At 44.8% G+C, this 26295-nt stretch overlaps 1 long non-coding RNA gene across 1 annotated transcript; it reads left to right on the top strand.

Moving 5' to 3' along the window:
- Positions 1–25653, top strand: LOC146590590 (uncharacterized). The gene is made up of 2 exons (XR_014896970.1): positions 1–295; positions 25454–25653. It is a non-coding gene; the product is annotated as an uncharacterized LOC146590590 (long non-coding RNA).
- The last annotated feature ends 642 nt before the right edge of the window (positions 25654–26295 follow it).

The raw sequence follows: 26295 nt of genomic DNA, 5'->3' as shown, positions 1-26295 counted from the left end.
AATCAGAGTTTTCCAGAAGTGGCTGAGGTGTAAATCAGTGCCTTTCGCACAGACACGTGGCTGATTTGCTGCTTGTTCAATTTGTCTTTCCTTGCCCTGTAGTGGAAAGAAGGCTGTGGCTACTGTGTTATACTATCTTCCACAAAATGAAGTGTCCCTGCTGGTTTATTCCCACTATGTGTATGAGCCAACGGAGAACAGGCTCAGGCAAAGACRGCATCAGATTCCTTCCGATTCCGGCTCCTGCATGCCAGGCTGTGTCCGTCAGCCCAGAGTTTGGCTTCAGCCACGCCAGGTAAAAAGGCAGTTTTGTTAATGTAGCTGCCACAAGCTTCTTTCAGTTGGCACAACTGGTTTTTGAGGATACCCCTTGACTGATGAGGCTGTTCTTGCAGAGCCCCTTGCAGAGATCAGCCGTGCAGGCAGCACCACTCCTAATGGTACAGATGATTTCACCTGGGATGAGGTGGAGAACTTGTGTTGATATGGTAGTCCACCCTAGGGACAACTTGTTGATAAGGTAGACATCAGTATTTTTATAATAGTATAAAATAATACATTTTACATAATTTTTATACCAGTATTTTTATGCTCTGCTCTTCCCATCTGCCAAAAGTACTTGGGTGAGCATTCCCCAACTCCCTGCACGTTAGCGTAGATCCAGTGTTAAATTGCTCAAAGCACACCAGAAGAAGACATTTAAATAGGCCTGCTACGGTTTGTTCRAAATCACAAAAGTGCACAGCAAAARGTGGCGAGTGGCTTCCCTCCTTCCGTCTGGTAGACAGAACGCTCGACTGCTGTCTCCAGTGACCGCGATCGAGCAACTCGCCTGTTCGTCCCCCGAAGACCCACCACTGTGATCGTAACAGTTTGGGGTGGCAAAGTCTTCAARAAGCTGTTAGCATGTCCTTGGTGGCCACAGCGCGTCACCCCAAGGCCAGCCTTGGGGGGCGAGGATGTCCCACCCCCGGGCCAGCCTCGGGGGCCCGTGAGCGCTGAGGGAGCAGTGAGGATGCAAGAGATGGAGCTCCCGAAGGCAGGCAGCTACCTGGAGAGCGCAAGCTGTGAAGGAGCAGCCTCTGCTTGAAACCTTTCTGCTGTGCYCTTTGCACCGCGGGCTGCAGCTTCTTTGCACACGCGGGATCACGGGGCAGCTGAAGTTTCATTTATCGGCTGAACAGCTTTGAAAAAAGCGCCTGTTCCCACTTAGTGTTGCGAGTCGTCTGGCTCAACGGTGGGTTGAACTGAGCTGCCGGCTCAAGTGGTGGGCATCGGGCTGGGCGAAGGGGACAGAGAGCAGCGTGGGGGCCTGGGTGCACGTGGGTGCGTGTGGGTGCAAGGGAGGCCTGGGGGTGCCCATCCCTTTCCAGGGCACTGGGCTCTTTCAAGCGAGCTGCAGTGAGCCGGAGTCTTGTGTGAAAAACAACTGCCACAATACTTAAGTCGTAACCTCCTCACCCCTGACGGCATGGGAAAGTGCACTCCTCAGCTGTTAGTTATAGAAAGGCTGCTATAGTCCTGAGAAATGTTCATAAAAACGCAGTTTAAAGGCCGCCCGTCTACGCCGCACATGTCATCTTGCTTGTCAAGCTGCCTAATTGGAAAATTAGGCTTGCCTTAATTTAGAGCCCTCAAAGTTCATGCCAATAATTTCTCAGGGAATTTTTATTTTCATTATAAACAGTATCAGCACGTTGGAAATCTTTATTAAAAAAAAAAAGGTCTGATCTTTCATATCAGATAGATAGTTTGGTTTGTGTGAGTGGAATTGTGCTATTGCCCATGTGGGTGATCACTCACACATGAATGTGAGCCCCGATGTATTTCCTTSTTGTTCCTTGTTTTGCTGTATAAAGCAAGCACGTTGCAGTCTTATTTCAGGACTTAAAATACTTGTTGTTTTTCTCTCCTCCTGATGCTTGGCGTTTCTGAAAACAGTAGTAATAACGAGAAGCGCTCTYGCATGTGCGAAGGCTCGCGGTCAGGTCCGACCCGCGGGGCTCCGGCACCCGCTGGCTCTCCTGCCCGTGCGGGCGGGAGCGCAGAGGGCTGCTGGTGCCCAGCTGTCCGCGGACGCCTGGGATGGCCCGCGGCGGTGGCGCCTGCAGGGTCACAGGCCGCAAGAACAAATTCCTCCCGGCTTTGCCCAGGATCCGATCTTGCAGTTATGTGGAGAGATGCCACCTCTGCCTTCTCAATTCCCGTTTCTGACTCTGCGTGGATCACCTGGCGACACGCCGTATGCCTTCACTCAAGAGGAGGGGCTGGCATTTGCGCGGGGGACGTAGCAGTGTCTCAATAAACCTGTTAGTCCTTGGGAATTTTATCCTGTTGTTAAAATCTCCACACATGAAGCACGTGAGCAGGAGAGGAATGTATCTAAGATGATTTTCAAGATCAACATCTTATACCTTATGGCACAGGTGGGCCGCTATGGCCAAGGACGTGTGTCCTTTCCTGGCCCCGGCTCAGCCATCAGATGAGGCCGCTGCTCCTGCACAGCTTCCCTGCTGCCTCCCTGCCCCAGGAATTCACAGCCGGGTGAATTTCTGATGGACTTTYGCCAAAATGAACCCTGCAGTTTATACATTTTAAGGATGGTTGTTATTTGGATAGACATGCTTACGGGTGCAGGAGCAGGGAATGGGAGGGAGGGAGGAAGGTGCTTCTGGCACCAGCGTGGGGCACTTGCCTTTCCCGATGGTGGGAACAGCGTGACAGAGCAGCGTGTCGGAGGATGCTGGCAGGCAGTGCTGCCTGGCAGCGCTGGAGGGATGCCCAGGAGGCAAGATGCAGCCCTGGGCAGGGGATTCAGCTGGCCTGACCTGTGTCCTGGTGAGACAAGGCATACATGGAAAGCAGGACCTTTCTTCTTCCCCTAAAAATGTCACCAGCGCAGGCACATAGGCTGGGGCTAAGGTCCAGGGCTGACATAGAAGGAGTTCACCTAATGAATAGCCACCACCAATTATGAGAATGATTTTTCTTGAACTATCCTATCCATCCAAGCTGTGACAGCCCAGACGGCCTTGACTTAGACTCTGGCAAGGCTGTAGAGCTTAATTTTGTGTGAGTTACACCGATGTCAATACAGCTTTGCACATTTCTGTGACTGACTCACAAATCTTCAGTGTGCCCCAAACCAGAAGGCAGGTAAAGGTGGGGGGAAAAAAAAGTCAGAATAAAGAAAAATGCAGAGAACAAAGTGAGAACATAACAAACAAAAGTCCTATCTATCTCAGGTTTTATCCACCCTGCAGTTGTACTGCGGAAATAGGAAGCAATACATGGGAAGTCTTGCTGAGATAAAGCCATTAGCTGTCCCTGAGGGCCATTTTACTACTGCTGTATGGCAAAGTCAGGCTGAAATGGTAAGCTYAGAGCAAGGGCTCTTGTCTCCATATACTGTTATCATTCAATGTTTATTAAGTTGTATCCAAAGGTCACAAGATACTCCTGGATTGATTCTGAGGTGCATAAAATCGTGTGGTCCAACAGCATGGTCCCTTGTGCCGCCTAACCTGATGTGCAGTGTCTGGGATATAGTACAAATGTGTATTTACTAGGTCATYGGTACTGTGTGGAGAAAACAGGGTGCAGAAGTTTTATTTCTTCCATTTAGATTGAAAAGAAGAGTCCTGGTGGCCACATCACAACAGTGCATCTGGCAGCACCTGACTGCACTGCTGTCAAAGCCCTGGAAAGACCCAAACCTCAGCTGTGTTGTTCCTAGACGGTGGCCACCTGGACTGCTGGTGACTGCGAGAGCCACCCAGGGAACAGGGGCACTGCGTGTTGTGGAGCTGGTCAGAGAGGAGGGCTGAGAAGGTCTAGAAAACCAGCCAGCTCCCCCAAGGGCTGTGCAGCAGCCAAGCTCAATTGCAAAGTTTCTGACCTTATTTTGGACACCTTGTTTGATATTAGCAGCGAGAGTGRAGCACTGGACATTATGGCCAAGCGCTGCAGTGCTCTGCTGGTACAAACCACAGCGACGCCCTACAAGCTCTGAAGAGAGGAGGTCRGTGACCACCACCTTTTCCCAGCTCCTATTACCTTGTATTTCTAGAAAACCATAGCTATGCATAGCATATTATTCTGTTCCATCCCCTCGACACCAGCCTGTGCTGCCGGCCCTGCAGGGATATGCCCCCTCTGCTGTGTTGCTCAGGGCAGGCACGCACTTCCCCAGCAGATGAAAGGGAGTTATCCTCCCTGCCTTCCGGAGCTTACAATATAAATTAGTTCAACAGAATGAAAGGTTGATGGTGGGAAAGCATGTCAGAAAACACAATGCAGAGAACACAACTCTTGGGAGAGAGCAGTTTGTTTTGTTATTTGAATGAGCTCAGGATTTAGCCAAGGGGGCATAGTGGTAATTTACTTTAAGGGATGCTGACAATTGCATTTGTCAAGTTAGGTTATAGTCATACTGTCATAAAGGATCACTCTGTTGTTCTTCAGCTAGTGTATATATGCATAAGTACTTTGGTCCTCAAAGAGATAAAAATATGGCTCTGATGTGCAAAAACCCATACCGCTGCCCAAATTTCCACGCTGCTGCATGGCCCATTGGTTGTAATGAGACTATTCAGTGCATACATTTGAGTGCTTGAATAGATCTGAAGCCTTCGCAGATCTGCAATGGCTTGATCTTCTGACAATCACACTCTCTTAATTACTCATCCTAAATACCGACAAGCTGAATGGGGCATACCCAGCATTTTCAAATACGTGTGAGCTCAGTGGTGAAAAGGTTGGGCTGATTGAAGCACCTCATTCTGCCCGTACGTTCAGTTAGGTACTTGTTTAGCAAAGCGACCTAATGCCTGTTCCGCTGTTCGCTGCCATGACTTCAGTCCCTGGCTATGCTGCTGCGCTTCCWCAGAGTGTCGCGGGCTGCCATTCCCCTTCTAGTTCTTATTTTTTTTTTTTTAATTTCAAATTCTTAAAGTCTGGGGGTTGATCTACACTTTTTTCTTTTTCTCAGAAGAATTCCTCTATATTCCTGTGTACATTCCTTAATCAAATATTTTCTTGCTGCTAAAAAACTTGCATATTAGGAAGAAAGGCAAGCGCTCCCAGGAAAGCTGCCAATATTGCAGTCCAATATGTTTGCTGGGGAGGGGCAATAGTTAGCAAGGGTAAAGRGGCTTCCGGGAGCCTGAGCCTGTGCGGGACACCTCTGAACCACTTCAACAAGCTCCTGACATGCAACATATGTCCCCTGAGGCTGCGTACCGATGAATACACGTAGACCTCCGGGTAAACCGGAGCCCGCTTTGAATGTCAATGAACGGATTCTGCTGCGGTTGTCCACACTGAGGTGCTAGCGAAGAAACAGCTCGCTCTTTCTGAGACCAGGAAAAAAAAACACCCTTTATTTTTATGCTTGTGTCACTTCCCTTCCTGCCCTCTCTCTTCTTGGGAACGTAGAGATTAAGGACTGGATGCAGATGTGGGTAGAAACCTGACCATGKTTTTTTTCCCCCCTCCTCCATTGCATCTCAAATTAGTCTCTRCTGACACACATTTACTAGTCTTTGTGCGGTGCCCCTGACATGCAGTAGATGATTAGCTTAAGAGCGTTTACAGTCTCCCTTTGCTCCACCCTGAAGGGTAATTCTGGAAGATTTTGCTTTTGCAATATAGGGTCGGTACCTTAACACACATCTCGCACAGCCAGATTAGCAGAGGGGGACGTTTGCAGTGCCCATGTAATTCAGGCGCAGGTCTGGGTCGCTCCTGCCAGGTATTCACAGCGCGCTCGCCTTTCACGATAAGGCTATTAGCGTTCTTTGTAATTTAAAACACTCTTCAGAATTCTGATTTAGGCCTGTTTGAGCCTAAAAAGCTCTCAGGTTTGTAAACATGAGAACTGCAGTTTTCCCCRGTGTAGGCGTAACGCAGCTGCGAAGTTGAAGCTGAGCCGCCCCACTGGGCTTCGAGGGATTTTTTTTTCYGGGAGCTTTTTTGCTGCGAGAACCCAGGGATCCCGGCGCGGGGGGCGCGGGGGCCGGCGGGGCGCGGGCGCGGGGGCACCGCAGGCCCCCGCGCCTCCATCCGCCGTGCGGCCGGCCGGGCGCCCTTCCGCCGCGGCATCGCCCGCTCCCGCCTGCGCAGCTGCCAGCCCTGAATTATTTACTGCCGTCTGCGTCGGAGCCGGGCTCCRTTAATTGCAACCGCGAGCGATCAGGCGGCTGTGAGGGAGAGCGTGCCCCCTCCTCTGCCTCCCCCAGGGGAGACCCGTTTTGCTGCTTACTTCCCCCCCCCMCTTTTTAATTGCACGGCGAGGGCAAGCCAAGCGACGCCCGTACGCTGCTTCCCYCGGAAAGCCCCGCAGATGCCCCCGCGCCGGGGGAGCTCGGCCGCTCRCCGGCCTGATGGGGCCGGGAGGAAGGCTCCCGGCACAAGGCTGCTCCCGGGGAGTCGGGGCCGTCGGAGGTGGCGGGCTTGAGGCAGACGCTTCGTTCAGTCTGGTTTTCAGTCTGCCTACAGCAAGGTAGCAGCCACCTCCCTTCTCTGAGACTGCCGCTTCTCTGCCCAGGAGCTTCTTCATGACAGCCTAACTTCTCTTTTTCTTTCTTTTTTTTTTTCTTCTTCCCAACCCGTCATCCCTGTGCTTAGTTAGCTGGATCATCCTGTGCAACCTCTCAGGTGCCCTCCCTGCTATTTAATCCCATCAGATTTCTCTGCAGAGCGTATTTGGTCTTCGGCCCCTGTTCGCGTGAAAGCCATTTGTCAGTCGGCTCTTTGCGGTTTTAGGGTCGAGTTGTCCAAAATTCCTGTGACAGTGCCAACTCACGCTGGCTCCCGAGATGGCTCGCTGCCCCCGGTCCCGCATCGCGGGGCAGGGCTGGGCGCACGCCCAACGCCACCGCGGAAGGTCTGCACACCGAAGGGCTGCCTGTCACCTTGTTCTTGCTTCCTTCCTCCGCATGTATTTACTAGCTTTCAGTTTTGTGTGGGTTAATCATGGTCTTGCAGTGTGGCAAAGTACTTCAAAACATCGCAGTTGTGTCTTACTGGTACTGTTCAACTACCACCGCAGTGGGTGCTTTGAGCCATGCAATTGCCTGAGATGCTGGTGTAGAAGCAGAAAAGATCAGAGCAAGGAGGAGATTCAGCAAGGAGCAAGAGCCCTTCTCTAAGAAAGGCTGGGAGGGCAGGGTGGAAGGAGAGACGGCAGGGTGGGAAGAAGGAGAGAGTGAGGCCAGACGCTGGGGAGATCCCTGGCTCTTGGCTTTGGCTGGCAATTACAAGTGATATAATTACAAGTCGTCTTCTCCTAGCTGATGAGTACTTGAGACTGCAAGCTAAAAGGAGTAACTGTGGTAGGAAGGGGTGAGGGATGTGGAGGGCTGGGGGAGAAAAAACCCTCTGGAAATGATGTGTTGAGCTTGTTTGGCATCTTTAAGCATTTGAGATATTTCAGGTATGTTTGCTAAACTTCTCCATTACTTGCCAGTACATGATGTAGATATCCTTGTWAGTAAGGGTATTGTGTRTGTGTGTGYGCGCGCACGCACGCGTGTGTGTGCGCACTGTATATAGGGAGACATATGCACAAYGTGCTATGATACACACATTTCCTTTAAATCTATAATGCCAAGCTCCCATGTATATCAAAAGAAAATGAGATATGCTGGCGTTTTGCTGTTCTTGTTGATACAAGCTGMATTTAGACTTGATATGCCTTGGTCATCTAAAAAGTTGGAACTATTTTCCYTGTTCCCTTCCTTTATTTACTCTGTATCCCTGTGGTTAGAGTAGGTGATTGAATCTGGACAAAAATTTTGAAAARTCACTGCCGGGGGAAGGCATATCATACGGTCCCTTCTTTAATCAGAACTTCTGCTTGATTTTTTTGTCTTGAAATGTGATAGATATTTGTATGTTAAGCAAGAGCTTATCAAATGCTTGTCTGAACCCTGCACAAACATATCCCACTCTCTTCCCTGCTCAGTTTTCCCAGGAATATGAGTGTTTGGCATAAGATGCACCAGATTTACTTCTTTTCAGTGCTGAGAAAAAGAGATGACTGAGAGCAGGTATGATAGAGGTCTGTAACRCCATGAGTAGCTTGAAGGGGCTCGGGGAAGGACTGACTGCTTATGACCTCTTCCAGAACAAAAAACAAGGGGTGTTGAATGAAGCCAGTAAGTAGGATACTCAGAACAAGCARAAATGAAAAGGTTCTCCAAAAAATATGTAGTCAACTCCTTGCTGCAAAATGCTGGGGATGTAAAAGTTTACATGGGCTGGAGGGGGACTGGATAAATCAAGGATCACTGCATGCAAAGAAGCCGGTGCTGACTGTGAGGAAAGTCTGAACAGCTAGTGACTGGAATCTGGACAATATCAGTCTCATCCAGGATAACCAGCATTATTATTTTTTCTCATGATCTACCCCAAACCAGGTAACTGCTCTTGGATGAGTTGTGCAGACCACATCCTAGGTTCTGCATAAACTAGATGAGATTAGTTAAAATTGAGTTTCACCTTACTCCACCATTCCTYTGCATCTGCTTCAAAAGCACTGTATTCCCTGAGAAATGTGTCATTACCTATCTATTATGAAAATTTGACCTAGGCATTGCAGTCAGACAAAAAAATCACGTTGCTTGTGCTGATCTGTGCATGAAGGAGAATATACAAATTCAGGAAAAAAAAAAGTTTGCAACGTATGGAATTTGACATCCTGTTTAGGTAAACTTTCTGCCTTTATGAGGCCTGGCATACACACCACTTCTGATGGTACCTCTATGGCTGAGGTGATTGGGCCTCACTTGGAGTAGGAACTTGTCTCTAAGGCTCTCATGCTGCTCATGAGGCCTGTGGGATTTCTGTGGTTCAGAGGAAATGATTCTTGCCACACTCAAGCACTGAACACAGAGCACCAGACTGCAGCTGCCACCTTGGAGCGGTCAGTGTCTCCTCAGAGAGGTCTCTTAAACWTGCACTACAGTGTGTATGGAAACCTACTTGAAAAACAAGCAACTTTCTGAATTCAGTTATCAAGTCACATGATTTGTCATTACTTAGATCTGGCATGGTTTATTTCAGAGAGACGGATTTGGAGTAGATAACTACAAAACTCATTTGAAACACTAGGAAAGTTAACTTCTCTTGAGCCTATTCCAGTTTCATTTTCCACTTTTGTGTTGTAGTTGGGACTTACTGCACCGGTTAAGGAGGGAAATGACCTCAGCAGCTTTTCAACTGATCATGTTGTTAAATATGAGCTTTTCTACAAAGGAAAATTCACTAATTAAGTTTAATTGAGATATTCTCTCTCTTCACTTAGGTGACTTTGCAGTGCAGTCCTCTGATATTAGCTCTGTGGAGCCTTGGTGCCATGATTTCTGTGTGTGCCAGCTCTGCAGTGGGCAGTTTTCTATGTTTCAGCACTTTGCTCTCAGCCTTCCTGCTTTGTGCATGGCTTTTATAAGGAACTACGCAGCATAACAATTTGGGGGATGGGCAGGAAAAAGTGACACTTTGATTGACCATTTTACATAAGCTTTAACAATAGAAGGTTTTTAGTGACTTGGTACAGCCTGTACTCAACATAAAACTGAGTCTGTTATCTGCAAGTGCTTAGATGGCAAGATAAGCTGTTAATGCTAGCAGAGGAACATTACTGAATAATACAATGATGATATTTTTTTCACTTCCACTCTTTTTCCTTATTTAAAATGTTCCCCAAGCTTTACCTGATAGACTGGAGCTCTTGCATCAGGTCATTGTTTTGGTTGGACATGCTGAGCTCTTTTTCTCATTTTAGATGATGAAATGCTTGCCTTTTTTCCTTCTTTGTGAAGTAATCCAAGATATAAGCTGACCAAGACACTTATGTGTTCCCATCTGATAGAGAGAGGCTTTTACATTCTAAGAAGTAAACCCTTGTTCTAGATTACAGGGATGTGTATTATCCAGTGATACTAATACTTGAATAAGAGAAAACTTTATATAATGAAAAATTCCTTTATTTCTGCTGAAACTCTTGCTGAACTAGGAGCTGTTATACACCACACCAGAATACATGCAGATAGGTAAGGTTTTAGTAACATTCATACTGTGTAAATTGCAGATAAGAATGATGCTGGGAGAGTCCATCATCAAAGCCATCTTTTGGGGCAAGAGGGAGATTTGTCATGGAGGAATTTGGATGAATCTCACCCACAGACCCTTAAAGAAGTCCCTGTGTTTGCTACTGAGTGATGCAAGAGCGGGGAGCATGACTCTTAGCTCTGCTGTAGATCAAAGGTGGAAGGGAGTCAGGCTCCTGCACTTACCTTTCAAGCACACACAGCTGTTCTCAGGATTGCGGGTTATCCAATGGGCCCAGACTGTGGCCCTGAGCTCTGCAGAAGGAACATGTTCTCCAAGACAGAAACAAGACTCACCTTCCAAAAGAGCCCCTTCACGGGTTCAGGGATACTTGACCACATATAGGACACCATAGTGAGTGAGGCTGCCACCCCATGCTTGCTCACCCATGGTGCTCCCCCGATCAGGTCATTGGACTCACCAAGGGAGAGGCCTGAGAGGACACAGCTGTCCCACCTTGAGAGCTCTGGTGGGTCAGAAACTTCTGCAGGAGGGAGCTTGTGCCTTGGGTGAGCTTAACAGACAGGAGCAGGAGCAACTTCATCCTCCCTTCCGGGAGAGCGATGTGGGGATGCAGAGTGGGCTGGGACTTCTGCAGAGGCTGCAAGTCCAGATGGGAATTTCCTTTGGCAGGTTGGTCCCCTTGATGTGAGACTCTGCAGAGAGATATCAGGGYAGGGGGAAGGACAGGGGAGATGAGGCTGCCCCTCAGGAAGTGGGGGATAGTTGTGGTTGTGGGAATCCCCCCCTAAAACCTCAGTGCTACACAAGGTCAGCAGGGGAGCACCGAGGAGCCCAGCAGCTCTCTGACCCTGTATGCCCACTTGCTCTCCTTGCTGGGAACACTATGCCCATGTGTCCATGGGTAGGAGCAGAGCCCAATATTATATCATTAAATGAAAGGCAAATATCAAAAAAAAAAAAAAAAAAAAAAAAAAAAAAAAAAAAAAAAAAAAAAAAAAAAAACAGACAGCAGGAGCCAGTACGAGGCTCTACACTTGAGATGAGTAATGACATGCAGATATAACAGTGGCAATGGTTTTGCAAAAAAGAAAAAGCTTGCAGCAGATAACAATTCAGTATTATCACGTTGCAGAAAACACAAGTGTCAAGTGTCCTAGTGGGCCAGGGAGCTTGTAGGACATACAAGTACAACCTTTCCCTCTACTCAGCACTGGTTCCAGTTATGGGTTCAGTACTTGAAGAAAGATGAGGGCCAGCTGCAGAGAGTGCAGAAGAGAACAGTGCTCAGGGGCATAGAAAACATTTCTACAGAAATGTTGAAGGAATCAAGGTTGTTTGAGCTGAAGAAAGTGTTGAGGGTGAAGAAACTGTCAGCTGCTAGGAACAACATTCTTCTTGTCTGTGGAAGACACAAAAAAACCTTCCTTAAGTGGCAGTAAGGAAGAATTGTATCAGCCTTATAGAATAAGAACTAGCAGTAAGGAAAATGAAGGAGTAGAATTTGTGGGAATTTGTGAGATCTTTGTTACTGGAAATCTTTAAGGACATTTTATGCAAACATCAACCCCACAATTCTCCTTCCTTGAGACAGAATAAGCTGGCTGACTTCTTGAACTCTCTTCTGTTCTAGGATCCTATTCAACGGAGGACGTTAAACGTGTGCCCCAATCACACTGAAGTCATTGGCTTTGTCTTGGCTGGGATACAAGTGTTATAAAAAGTGTTAAAATTGATCCATATTCAGGAAAGCATTAAAACATACGAATCACTTCAGACATGTTTATAACCCAGCGGGTTTTGTCTTGTGTAGGAAGGAAAGGCTAGTAACAGACTGTCTTAATTAACACATTTCAAAACTCTAGTGAGGATGCAGTAATGTAGCTTTCAACATGTCCTAGCYGGCCAAGTTGAAACCAACACTGCCAAAACTTCCCAACACATCCTTAAATCCCTGTCAAGGACCAACCCAGAGGGGTTTAAGCACATATTTAAAACTAAGCATTTGCTTAGTGTAAATGTTCTCTGCAGCAGTGCCAGAAGGAGCGTTTTGGGTCGGCAGCACGCGCGCGCTCCCGCAGCAGGCGGACAAGCCTTTGCAGCCTGCACCAGATGCACCCAGCCTTCGCCGCCCGCCYGTCGTCTTGTGCATGCTGCGCACTGCAGCTACGTGCCAGGAGCGATGGGCTGCTCATGCGTGTCGGTGCTGACTAATGTGATGTTTGCTGCTCTTCCTAAAAAGYGTAGCAGCCTTGGACTTTTTGCCTGGGAGGCTCAGTGTGTCTGGACCCGTCAGAGCAGGTGATGTGACTTTCCTGGTCTCAGCTGAGCAAGACCAGGCTGGCAAAGCTGCAACCCATAGGTCTTATACTGCAGAAAGTTTTGCCTAGCAGCTTGCTTTTCTTAATCCTGATCATACAGGATTAAGGTCAACTTTTGCCATTAGCTCTGTTGGAAGCCGGCGCATGTGCAACGCTAACTCTGAAAGCAACTCCTCCCAGCACCAAAACCCAAACCAAGTAAGCTGTGTACCTCAGAGGCATCTCCATTTCTTCTGCTCGTGCTGCTCAGTCAATTGCTCCGAGTAAACCTGACTGTTTTTAATTCACCTCCAAATTTTTAATTTATCAATTTTCTTAAACATATCACTGTAGAGAATAAAACTTAATATTGGAAGTAATGAATAGATGTTGGTATCCAGGCAAAGGCTAATGAATGATGAAATGAAAATTAATTCACATTTTCTTTTGAGAGGCTTTTGTGTGTCCTTTCCAGACCCTGCATATTTGGATATTTTCAGCCTAAATTTTTATGGTGGGAAGTTAGTGGAAGATTATAAGTTGTGTACTTCTCTGTTTTAAAATATCGTATTTAGAGAACAGATATTTTGTGAAATATTTGACGACCTTCATTTAAAAAGAAGATACATTTGACATACATGGAGAATGTTTTGCTCCATCTGTGGAATGAATCTAAGTTTCATACAAATCACACTAGTACTTTTCATTTCCCTGTCAKAGTATGATTTGTATCAAACAGTTGTTGTGTTTGTGTCCTGTCTGATTTATTACTTTTCATACACTCTTTCCATACTGGAAACTATCTTCTTACTTCATTCAAAAGCATCATCTTTTTTTTCTAGTTCTTGCTTCTGTGCTACAGTTGCATGTGTACCACTATTACCTTGTGTTGACCTCCTAGCCTCTGGGTAGGATATATTAATTTCTTCTGAGCAATTGGAAAGATTTATTATCTTTTAGGAAGACTTTTAACACAACATGAAATGTGCTTGCTCAATCAGAACAAACATGCTTCTTGTCAAATACCTGACCGATTTGGTTTTTTAAGTTATTTACAGCACAGCTAAATGGTAACATGTTCAACATCAGACAAGTGCTTCCAATTGTAATGCTAGTAGTGCACCCTGTTTTCAGTCTAGTGATTGCGCTACAGCCTTGGGAAACATTTAGAGGAGGCCTTTGGCGACCAGAGACCCTATTTTGCAGTAGGTGAATGTCAGCCAGCTCCACTGCAACGCGTGGGGCTTCGCGTGGATGCGAGGCTCTGCCCGCTGCGAGCCGGTCGCCGGATCAGGACCTGGGTAACCTCGTCCTGTTGYCTCTTCATTACGGCCGCTGACGGCCCAGCTCTGCTGAAGTGAGTGGCAAAACCTGTGCTAAATTCCATACGACAGATATTTTACCCTGCATGTTTTCTATGATACAATGAAGTGAGGGAAAGTGTAGGTAATCCTGTAAATACTAAAGTAACCTGGTATAAGGAAAGGCTGGCAAGACTTTGGAGATGAGTCAAAACTTGATGCATTTTTAATTCCAGTGCTGGCTGGCAGTTGCTATTCTGTTATCAACCTTTCTTCACCCCTCAATATTTTGATTCCAAAAAAAGAGACTAAAAACAATAACTGCTTGGTTAGCAGCAGTTTCTTTATAAGCAATATAAATAGATGAGTACTGCACTGCACTACACTGAGAGTTTAAAAGGAGTTTTAGAAGGCTCCTTAAGTTAAATGAAGTATAAGAGCTTTATTGGTTTGTGGGCTCTAAGTGCCTGTGGCAATTCTCCCTGCTCTGAACCAAGACAAACAGAAAAAAGTACCCTTTGATAAATAACCTTTCCATATTAAATGCACATCAATCTGACATAAACAATTAGCTGTCAGGTGCTTGGCTTTGCTAGCAAAGGCCAATTTTCAGATTAGTGCTAATTGCAGGGCGGGCTGACACATCAACTCCAGGACCCGGTAGCTAACAGCACTGGTAGGAGCGGGCTTCAATAGCGGGAGCCGGGGAGGGCTGCGGCTGCCTGTCTCCAGATTGCTGGCAGTTTGACTGTAGACTAAAGTAATGGAGCTGGCAGGGTGGAATCAATTACTGGCCAATGAAGATTTTCCCACAGGTCGAGGCTTGGGAAAAAAAGGACGTTCCTGCTGCCGAGACAGCTGGCATGGACTGTCCACTGGGAAAGGAGCCTGTAGAATGAGAGAAAGAGGGACAGTTCTCTGTGATAAACTGGTGACAGACTATAAATTATGAAAAGGGGATTTGGCAGAGGATTTAGAGCTTGCTACCTCTGTTTTTCCCTCCCCCAAGATTTTAATGCCAGCCATGTTCACTGAGTCATTGAATTATCTTAGTTAGAAAATGAAAAGTGTTAAGAGAAAAGGCTCAGAATATATTTTGCTTAACAGTGTATGCGCACATGTGATCTGCTTTTAAAAACCTTTAAAACAGTGTTTTCTCCTCCAAATGAACCTTTGGACTGATCTGCTTGATGCAGAGCTTGTTAATGATGCTGTTTCTTGCTTGCTTATGAGACAGTTGGATTTCTGCAGTGTTATTTCAAAGGTCACAAAACACTTTGCCCTTTTGATCAATYTAGAATTTCTATTTCTACTTCTTTTCTATAGTTCACTTCTATCTTGAAGAAAACAATACCAGTGCATTAATGCAGCACCTACCGCTGTGTTTCACTTGATCTGGGCAATAAAGTCAGTTATACTGACTCTAAAAATGCTCTCCTTCACTGGCAAAAAGGAATCATCAAACTATTCATGGTTAAGAACAAAAAAGGAAATGTCTTGTGAATTTTGATCTTTCAAGCAGTATTGCAATTAAATTCAAATGAAATGGTAGCATTGATCTAAAGAATGTAAACAACCTGTGTCAAATGGTGCAGTTCTTTCTGTACTGTCGTAACATATTTATTTTTTCAAAAATAAAATGTAAAAGTTTAAGTGTGCACTGAAGCTAAATCTGTATATGAAAAGCTAACAGAGATGCCAAGACAAAGATGTAGTTCCTGTTCTTTCTGCTTCTTTTGAATGTGTTTCCACATTAGGATGTTGATTAAATTATTTTTTATCACTTTTTTTTCTATTTGTTGCTCAGTTTTTAGAAAAATAAGGAGGGGATGTATAAAAGCATGCTATTTTTTGCTACGTAACATTTATTCGTAATACCGTGATTAGAAAACTAAGAATCTTTGCATCCTATTTTAGCAGCACCATTGTAACAGAACAATACCTAACATGGGACTCCTGTGAGGCTGATTAATTTATCTGGGTTTCCCATCAACATAACTGAAATCATGAAGACTGTGTCTACACCAGGAAACCTGGAATCTGACTTGCGTGTGTGTGTGTGTGTGTGTGTATCTTTACACCTACATTGCTGAATCTGTTTCTATCTTTATGCATCAAAAAAAAAAAAAAAAAAAAAAAAGAAAAGAAAAGAAAAAAGAAAGAAAAAAGGTGTCCAACCATGAAACAACGACCAAAGAAAGGTTTATACATGATTATTTTACAATTCTTGGTAGCACAAGGCAGCTCACCTGAAGATGGAGTTATGGCCACACAGTGACTTAACTGCTAACCCTAAATGTTACAAAATCAGGAATTGTGCTGAATCTTAGTTACTGTGGGGTTCTTTTTATTTATCTTCTATTTTTTAGGCCATTATGATAACTTGCTTCCTTGTTTCAAGCTTTCTTTTATGGCCCAGAGGGATAGAAATTTACCTTTAATGACAACTAAGATTCTCATGTAATCATTTCCATTCAGGAGCTGAGGCTTTCGGAAAAACACCCATTATCACAAGACTTCAAGAAAATCTCTGAAGAGCTGGCAACGTTTAGGTTAGGTTGGAAGTGCTTTGTGGGAGGTGTATAGAAAATACGCCTTTTGTGGTTTACATCAAGTTTAACTCCATCTTTCTGAAATTTCTTTCCAGTTGTGCATGCTAACAGATGGGTGTGAAAGAGCTTGTTTGGTAGGTCAGTTTGCAGAGCCTGGAGAAGGACTTTGTTTAGGCTCAGCCACAGCCCTACTTCAGGGAGGTAGGGCTGGATGATCTCCAGAGGTCCCTTCCAACCTCGGCCATTCTGTTATTCTGTGATATCCTCCTTGACTTCAGTCCCTGCATTTGTGCCAGCCCTGCTGTTCCTACTAGAGCACCCTGAATCCCACAACACCTAAGCTCAGGCAACCCTATGCCACTGCCACCATCACTGCCACAAGTGCCATTGCCACCACTACCACCACAACTGCCACTGCCACCACCACTGTCACTACCAAAGACCACCATGACCACCACTGTGGCAGACTGCCTCCACCACCACCACTACCATCACAACAGACTGCACTAGTCCAGCAGGAGCTGAAATCCAACCAGAGATTTTTCTGCAAGCCCACAGCACCATAGGGATTTGTTTTATCACAGGATTGTTTTCTGGCCTTTTAGCCATGACCAGAAAACTTGAAGGGACTGGACTGGTGTGCCTGATAAGGGCAGACATGGGAAACAAGCTGTGATCTGATAGGACAGGACACCTTTCTGCTTTGCATTAAGCATTGTGCTAAGTGCTGCTATTTAAGACAGCCCATGATACTTTCCCAATGCTCTGAAATTTTAAAATATAGCCTCTTTTCCCCAGTACTGAATGTGGCTCCAGCTTCAACTGATTGTCTCTTCCCTAATTCAGCAGGGTGTTAAGGGTGGAGAATGAGGTACTGCTGGTCAACCGAATCTGAACCTTATTTGTGGCATGGAGAGACAAGTCGGGAGGTAGTTTGAGAATGGGCAAATCCCTTTAATAGGGGACCAAGATGCAAGCAGTGGCATTTGTGGGCTGAGGGCACAGCCTGTACAGGCATTTGCCATGCAGCTTCATGAAAGAGGCATTTGAATGGGAACGCATGGAGCTTAGCTGACTCCACAAGGGAGTTAAATAGGAAAAAACTAGCACTGCTGGTGATTTGTGACATGCCATGGCAGGCTGGGGTCTTCCTAAAAGATGATCATCGACTGGTCTCAGTACTATGAAAACCTATTTCCTTTTTCTCTTCTCAGATTTCTGGCAAATCTGATCTCTAAATTATATTAATTTTAGACATTTTTTGCTTTCTGTAATAATTTAGAGGCTTGTCCAACCCTGCTGACAGGTGTGAAGGCTGGTCAATTTGTTTGCCAAGAGAGGCAGGTTTAGCATGGCTCCCCATAGACTGCTGCCCCAGAAGGCCTCGGTTTGAACTACATTTTGCTTCCTCTGGTTGGACTTTTTCCAGTGGGGTGTCGTATGGGATGAAGAGTCCCAGTGCTTGTTTTTCAATTAGGCTGTCAGGTGGCAAATGTGGCTGCGGCTGCAGTACAGGCACAGGTACCTACTACAGAGGATGCTGCCAATTAAAATACYAGCATGACTGGCCCATGCAATAGCCTAGTAAACTCAGGGACTGTCCTCTTAGGGCATGCAGGTCAAGGGATTGCAGTGTGTCACGCACACAGTGGTCTGGCAGCAAATTGGTTTGATTGGATGGAGCAAATGACCCTTTGCAGAGTTCCCTTTTGGCTATGCTGAGCCCTTCTGGTTAAATTCAGCTTCTCGCTGGAGCCTAATTGCCATGTAGGAAGCGAGGGAATGATGGACTTAAATTAGGTGATGTCAGAGCTGCAGAGCAGCCCGGCAAGATAAAGAGACAAATTCAGACCTGACCTGTGCCTTGGCTGCGATTTTTCATTGTAATTGTTAAAGTTTCCCTACTGTAAGCTGCATCTTGTGGCCATTGCTTGTTAAGAAATCTCTCTCTCTCTCCTGCTTGCTTTCCTGACTCCCCTTAGAATAAATTCACCTTCCTCATATGGCAAGTAACTTTCAGAATAGGAAAGAGGCTCATTAATGGATGTGAATATGTGGTATATGTGGGAATGAAATAACATCAGGGATGAATCAAGTCATAGGCTACAATGAGAGAAAGGTGTCTGAATGAGAAGACAGCCTCTACAGATCACTTCTATGGTGGAGAGATATATTCAAAGTGCACGAGAAGATGAATAGATGAGAGAAATCTGATTTTAGTATAAAATAGAAAATGTGGGGCTAGTAGTGTACTGACTGTATCATTTCTTTTTATATGTGGTTCAGTAAAATTCTCACAGATAGCCTTGCTTCAACATTAGACCTGGTTTGCAGCAAGGTGAAAGAAGTTTTAATGATTCTTATTTAGCTTTGGAACAAGCCAAGCAGACAAAAGGTAAGGAAATTATTCTCATCATCCAAAGCACTGTCTCCAAAGTCTCTGCCTGAAAATCTTYTCTTTTTCCTAGAAAAACACACAGTAAATCTGACAGCTTCCAGAAAGCCAGTCAGAGCAGGTTTTCTTTGAAGGCTTCTCCACTTCTCAGGCATCACTYCTAGTGATAAGAAGGAAACACGTGAAGTGATCCAGAAATGCTGTAACAAGAGCTGTGGTGGATATTAGCACTGTTGAAGGCTTTTCCCACTTCTCTTCCCCCACCACTTGCAGGGAGATAGATGAGAAAATGCTTTCAGTTGATAGGAAGTTAACTAAGAGGACTACAAAGCCTCCCATCATTCCTACCTTCTATCATGCTCTAAAAATCCTCAAATTGAAATCAGTCACGTACTCACATAACAGCTCTACCAGCCTTGGCTCTGGCAAGGCTGGATGTCCTAGCAAGCAGGCTGGCTCAAGGGGTGGGGGGGAGGGCAACAATATTGTGGCCCAAAGGATGTCTCCTCCCAGAGGCAGGATTTGATTCCAATTTTGAAATCTTGAGGAAACAACTGAAAATTTCAGGCTTAGGTAGAGGACTGAAAAAGACTCTGAAAAATGTGAAACACTATGAATTAAGTGTGAGCATCCTGAAAAATTCTGTTTAGATGCCGGCACAGAAGACTTCCCTAAAAGCAGCCACCCTCTGCACCCCTAGGGATGTTTTCTGGACAAAACCAAAACAAACAAAACCCAGACAACCCCCCTCCCCAAACTGTTGCTGGTACCAATTAATCTCCACCTGTACAGATGGGCTTCTGTGTCACTGCCCACTTTTCAAAAACTGTTTCATTTTAATCTGATGCAAGCAGGCTTGCATGCAAATGTTAAAACTCCGCATGGTCCCTATGGTCTGTAGGGTCCCCAGCCCTGCTACAGCCAACGAGCTGGAACAGTGTCTGCAGCGTGGGAAATGGTTATGAGTCTCCCTAGCTTACATAAATCCTCACAGTGACTTTAAGAAATTTGATTTCTGACAGAGGCTTTCTGTGCCCAGAGCCAAAATATGAGGTATTTAGAAAGACTTACTCAAACCAGCTATGACTCATAAGAAAATAAAGCATTTCTGGATATGAAAAGACCATTTATGCCATTCTTTTCCCCCTTCACACACAAAAACAGCTCCCCCACACATATACACTGCAAGCTCTTTGGGAAAGGGGAATTGTTATTGCTCTCAATTCAGGTCTTTATGACCACACGGTATCTGATCTTCTCCCCAAAGGAAATAAACAAAAAGCATCTTTCTCCCTCTTTTTCTCTGCAGCAATTCTGGCTAGGAGACGATTAAAATTTTTGCAGGGTTTTCTACTTCGTGTTTCCTTATATAAGTATATAAAACATTATAACTGGGAGGAATGAAATGTTCCTATGAAACACTGGCAGCTTACACATTAAAGTGTCCTACCCCRGCTTGTCTTCTATTAACCTGTTCATGCATAAATACCACTTGGAAAAACTACTAAAAGATAGAGTAAATCTGGCTTTTCTCTTTCTTATTTCATTATTTCTCTTTCATTCAGATGAAATCAAAATCCATATGTCCTGGAAATGCCCTGTGATATCTTTCTTTAGCCAAATCTTTCCTATATTTATTCTCTGAAAGCTCACACAATCTCCAGAATCTGTAGAAATGAGATCCAATCCTCAGTCCGCTCTGTAGGGATGCTGGTCTATGGCCTTGCCCATCTAACAGAGGTGACAGTGTGTGCTASAGCAGTATGACTTTCTCTAATGGTGAGACATTACGGCGGTGTGGAAAAGCATTATCTGGAGGACAGTACTCAAGATTTATTTTTACTCCTTTGAATATCTTTTAAAATCACTTCTGCTTATTTGTACAGCTTTTTTATAGTCTTCTTTTACCAGCTTGTTTAGAGTTGGAAGACCTTCTGCTTATTGCTCATCCTAATCTCTCACATCTTTACGTATGAACATTGAGCCTGTTGCTCTCTTCCCTTTTTCCAYATTACTAGAATTAATTTCAGTGGCACTTTCCCTGTTGGATCCTTTCTGTCTTGGTGTATTTAGATTATCTGACTAGTTGCAACATGTTCTTCCAGTGTTCACTRTAATGTTCCAGAAGGATCCTATTTTCCTCATACTAGCTCCAAAGTTAAGTTGTCTCTAGTTACGCCTCAGGGGCTGCCTATGTTTGAGGCTGACATCTTCCACTTTGTTTGTGATTAAGGGTAGYGTTCCCTTTTTTCTTCAGCCTATGAGGAGACCACAACGAAATTTGTCTCTGGGAATCAACTCTCCATTCTTAGTCTTCCCTTGACCCGAGGGTTTAATAAGCTGTGGCATTGCTTTTCATGGTGAAGCCTTCGCTCCTTCCCAGCAGTGGTAGTTAGGCACGTCAGGGAGGATTCAGCTGCTGGTCCCAGAGGCTTCCCGCCTGTGGCCGAGCCCCACCATGCAGTGCCTCATGGGGTGCRTGGCTGAGGTAGGGCTATGAAGTGGGTGCCTGAGGTGGAACTCCAAGGACAACTGCATTAGGACAGACAAAAAGTCCATAGATCCCAGTCCCATATTTTAAAATGACTAACCATTGATGCTTCAGAAATCAGCAGCTTAGGAACACACTCAACCGTTTACTGAAGGCTTCAGGAGCTGCCTGAATCTTTTTTTGAACCCTTTTTTGGTTTTGTTTTTTGTAAAAGCCTTTTTGAATCATTGATCCATATTTCTRCTATTCCCTTCCATAGACATAGAGGCTGGCAGTCTTACATTCCTGACATAGGTAGAAATCATCTCCTGATCCTCTCTCCTCAGCATCTTTGGAGGTTGTACCCATCCCTACATTTCCTGACCACAATGCTTTCCTAATCCCTACTCCTCCATGACTTAGTAAAAGTATTTGCTTCTTATTCCAACCTTAACAAAAAGCYGTTGCTCCTACATTTGTTTAGTGTTTTTTAATACAAGAGAGGCAAATAAAAGCTCGCTAGCTCCTTATATTTTAARTACTTCAGTAATCTTCCTTTTTCATCCATTTCTCTGTCATCTACATAGCAGAGATATTTTAATGCAAACAGTAACTTTAATTTAGCATTTATTTTGTGTACTCATGTAATGTGCAGCAAAGCATGATGCTAAACTTCATTCTCCATTAGGACATATTGTTTTTCTCTGCCATCTGTTAATTGGGGAGCACTTGCTCTATCATTATTTTTTTCATTCCTTACAAATATCTAAAGGTGCTAACCAGGTTGCTTTTCTGTTGTAGCAGGTAATTTATTTGTCTCCATGGAGATAAACTGTTGGCATTTTTATTCATGCTGTTTCATCRTTAAAACATCACTAATTATCTCAGAAATCTTGAGGTCTTTGCCTTAACTCCTCATCCTTCCCAGGCTCATCTTGTGCAATCATTTGAGCATAAAAAGCATAAAATTGTTTTTACATTTAAAAAATGTATTTATACTAAATATGCTAAAACATTTATACTAAAAATTTATCTGTGATGAGGGTTACTTACTAAAAATATCTTACAGAATAAAATTGTGTAGTATGTATTTAGGTTGTATTTTTCCTCATAAAGTGCTTTAGAGCCTTAGAAATGGCTGCAGTAAGCAGGGGGAGGTTGCCAGACACCACTGAACTGTATAGCCCTGGACACAAACCACTATACTTTTGAACATATTATCTTCCTTAATCAATGGAGAGGGAGAACAAGCACATATCATAACCTCCTGTCTGATGAAATCCCCAGCTTCATCCAAGATTAGTTTTTGTAAATAGGCATCACTGCACCACAGAGAGGCTACAAATACTGCATCCTTTTGCAATGACTAAGATTTCGGCAAAAATGTTATCACCTGGGATCTAGTCCAAGTGCCAGGGATGAAAGAGCTACTTTTGCAAAGATGGTTCTGTGGTCATCGATGACTTGGTATTCTTATGTGCCAAGTTTAATGCAGAAAGTAAAAGGAGATCAGCAAGATGATCCCCAGCSTGCTGCCAGAGCCCCAGTTCACACAAGGCATACTGTTATTCATCTGATAAGGCTTAATGAATGGAAAAAATCCTGCTACACTAATGAGGTAGCTGCAGGATCTGGATCAGCTTTGACCAATTCTCTCTTCATTTCAGACAAATTTGCAAATAGATCAGTCCCTCTAGAAATGACTGAGACTCCACAAGAACATAGCAGCTTTGATCTTTACTGAACACAGGAAACCTTTGGTGATGTTGGATGCTATTTAGCTGTTCCTTCCAGTATCTCACTAGTTTCAAAGGAGGTGAATAGAGCTCTAGATCAATGTTTTTCTTCAATTCCAACAGCTCTTYCATGTGTACATTCATGTGTGGGTATATTCCCTGGTACAAATAAGGCACTGCAGTGAGTTGCATGGCTAAAATTCCTCCTTGACGGTAGGAGAATTACATCAGGGAAGCGTCCTCACTGTGGGCTTTCATAGCAGCTCACCTATAATGGAAGAACCTGGTGATCTGGGCTGAGTGAAGGCATCCAAGTAGGGAGATGGTGCGTTGCAAGAGATTTTTACAGCTGACTTGCTTACAAACTCATACCATTCCTCCAAGTTAAAAAGCAATAAATTACTGTGATGTCTCGAGCTCAGTAACATCACACTTCTCCCCAACCCATCTTTGCTTTCTCCAGTGGCCAGATGTATAGTCTTAGCACTTGTAGACATTGTGAGTCCCATGCTCTCCTTACAGTCAAGAAGCCTTTGCAATACSATCTTTGCCTATCCAGACACCATGTTCAGCATGAATTCTACAACTCATATGGTGTCTGCACAAAGAGGAAGTCTATAAAAAGAAAGAAAGAAGAAATGAGATCTTTTTAAATCCTGTAGTATTATTCAAGAGGTAAGTCCTGTCTACATTCTGAGATGGAACTGTACTCAGCCTTATCAAGGAAAAGCTTTTATACCCTGGTTTGCAGACTTGGTTGTTTTCCATTCAGTCAGCTCCTGATTCATATCTCTCTGACCAACTAAGTTTTCTAACTTCCATTTCCTGTTAGTCTTGACTCAAACCTCGGTCCTAGCTGGGCACTCTGTGAAATCAGTGAGAGCCTCCAGTGACTTCCATGAATGTTGGTTCAGCCCTGGATTYCTCACCCTCACCACAGATGCTTTCAGAAAAGTGCCACAGAGCATCTACTTGAAAAATATATTTTCGTAAATTAACCTTTTTTTTTTTTTTCCCCATGGCTGAAGGAAGCCCCTGCTCCAAGTGGTTTAGGGACAACATTAAAAGGAACCTAGTGTATTTTCTTCTTTCCTATGGAAAAAAATGTCTTAGGGGCTTTTGGATGGCCTTTCTTTTCAGTGCCATCCCTGAATGAGGTTGTGGGGCGCAGGCAGCTCGGTTTGGTTGTGCTCTGCTCCACAGTGAATAACCGATGAAATGATGGATGTTGCAGCCTCTCCTTATGTGCACAGACCCTTTGATGTCACTTCAAAGGGGATATTTGCAAAGGGGCTGCAGGTACGATGCAGTTAAATATGGCCAATACCATCTCTACTGTTTAATGATTCAAACATTTATTTCTTACAAGCAAACAGAGGCATTTTTTTTATATTGTTGACACTGATCTTCTAGCTTAGCAAAAGGCACTCGTGCAACATATTCTGACTCAATTTATCATCTGCCCTAGGCATTCGTTGCACTTTTCTCATCATTAGGGAAGAAATAAAAGCCATCCGCTAATCCCCAAACCACTTTGTTCCTCTATGGCCCTTCAAAGAGCAGGGCCCCTAAATGGTGATTAAGGACTCTGGGGACCTTTCTCAAGAGATTCTTTTCCTTCCCCATATCAGGCAGAAGGAATCAAATTTTCAAGTTGGATAATGTTTTTTTAATTAATACCATGGGACTTAAAATAAAATAAAATAAGATAATTATATGGGGCTTTTAACATTTTTATAGGCCTTTTATGTTACCTTTAAATAAAAACAACTCCCTCTGCCTAGTTTGTGGATTTAGGATGATGGTGTTAATTTGCAGGCTGGGGCAGAGATGACAGGACTAAGGAGTTAGGCTAAGCTCTATCTAGGTTCCCGTTGAAGAAGCAAGAAGCTCTCCTTGCGCTCGCCTGCTTGTGGCCCTTAGGCCGTTGTCTGCACATTGCCAGAGGGCTGCGACCCCTCTGGCCCCACAGGGACAGGAGGCAGCTGGGATGCCGCTCCGGCTCTGCACCGCCTGCCAGACGTGGGACCTCCCGGTGAGGTCCGTGGCCTGTCGGAGAGCAGCTGCCTGTGCAGGGAGCCTCCTCTGCCCCCGGACTGGATGTTCACTGACGGACACACACCAGCAGCACTGGCAGCTGTGACAAACACATGGTTTTTCTACCCCCTCAGTGCATGCTGAAATCTCTTCTGCATGTGAAAAATATGAGGAAAAATACCGGCATTTGCAGTCATTGACAGGTGTGTGAGTTAGGGGCTGGGCACAAGAGACCAGAAGCAAATACCTGTCCCAGAAGTGGGAGAAACTGGAGACTTCCATACCTAGTTTATGATATGTCTTTTCCCATCTGTGTGGTTCCTTTCTTCTCCAGAAGAAGTGGCCCATGCCCAGTTCACACAGATTTGCGACATAACCTCTAGCTACATGATTTCTCTGTCTCCTCTCCAGGCAGGGTGGTCACATTTCTTATTTTCCTCTGAGCACAGCAAAGCCTTTTTTGTTCCTGATGCTGTTGTTAGAGTCTTTGGGGCACAGGTGTGTGTGGGGGTGTGTGGAGATGCAGGCTCAAGTCGAATACGCTTTGTTTCCCTGTTACAAGACTGTTTCCCTGTTCCTCTTTTACAGGGTTTCCTCCAACTGCCTGCAACCAGAGAGAACAAGAGGATTTGGAAGAAGCCCTACATGACAGAAATGAAATACAGTATTTCCTCTCTTATTGCTGGCTTTAAAGGCTTGGCACACTAGAAAGCTATGATAAGTCAGTAATGTCCATGGAAGGAAAATAATTGATATGGTTCCTCTCATAATAATAGTTTTAGATCTGTGTTGTTTTGAGCCTCCATTTTAGTGACAAATGTGAAAAGCACATTTACAAAGTTATTTTTAACCCCCCCTTCCTGATTTCAGTGAAACTCTGAAGGTTGTTTATAATAATTATTTAGTCACTTCACAGGTATGTGCAATGTACTGCAACAGTAAGGGCACTGTAGATCCATGCAGTCACTTCCATTGGGCACCACAGGCATTTCAGTGCTCCCACAGAAGGCSCAGCCCAAGGATGCTGGCTAGCGATTGCCAAAATGTAGCTCCAGAGAGCACTACATCCCTGCCAAAGCTTGGCACCCACCCCAGCCACGAGGATGTGATATTCAGCAATAGATGGACTTTGCTGGGGGCTCCTATTTTGGTGTAGCCCTCAGGTAAGAAACCCAGGATCCTCCAGAAATTGGTGCTGTTGGTGCCTGCCGGAGGATGCAAGCAGTGCTGTGGTAGTAAATGAGCAGAAATGCTGTCATGTGTAGTTGAGCATCGTGGTGCTTTGCCAAACCTTCTCCAAGGAAGACTGGTTTGTGCCTTTTGAACAAACCAATGGCCCAACTACTAAGCTATATTGTCCCCTAAATTCAAGCTTTCTGATGTAAATCTGGAGTCACTTGGGTGCAAGTCAATGGAGGGTCAACAGCGTT

The sequence above is a fragment of the Rhea americana genome, unplaced genomic scaffold, assembly GCF_003343005.1.
Source record: "Rhea americana isolate MKP2758 unplaced genomic scaffold, rheAme1 scaffold_40, whole genome shotgun sequence".
Taxonomy (NCBI): domain Eukaryota; kingdom Metazoa; phylum Chordata; class Aves; order Rheiformes; family Rheidae; genus Rhea; species Rhea americana.
This window is presented reverse-complemented; position numbering and strand designations above follow the sequence as displayed.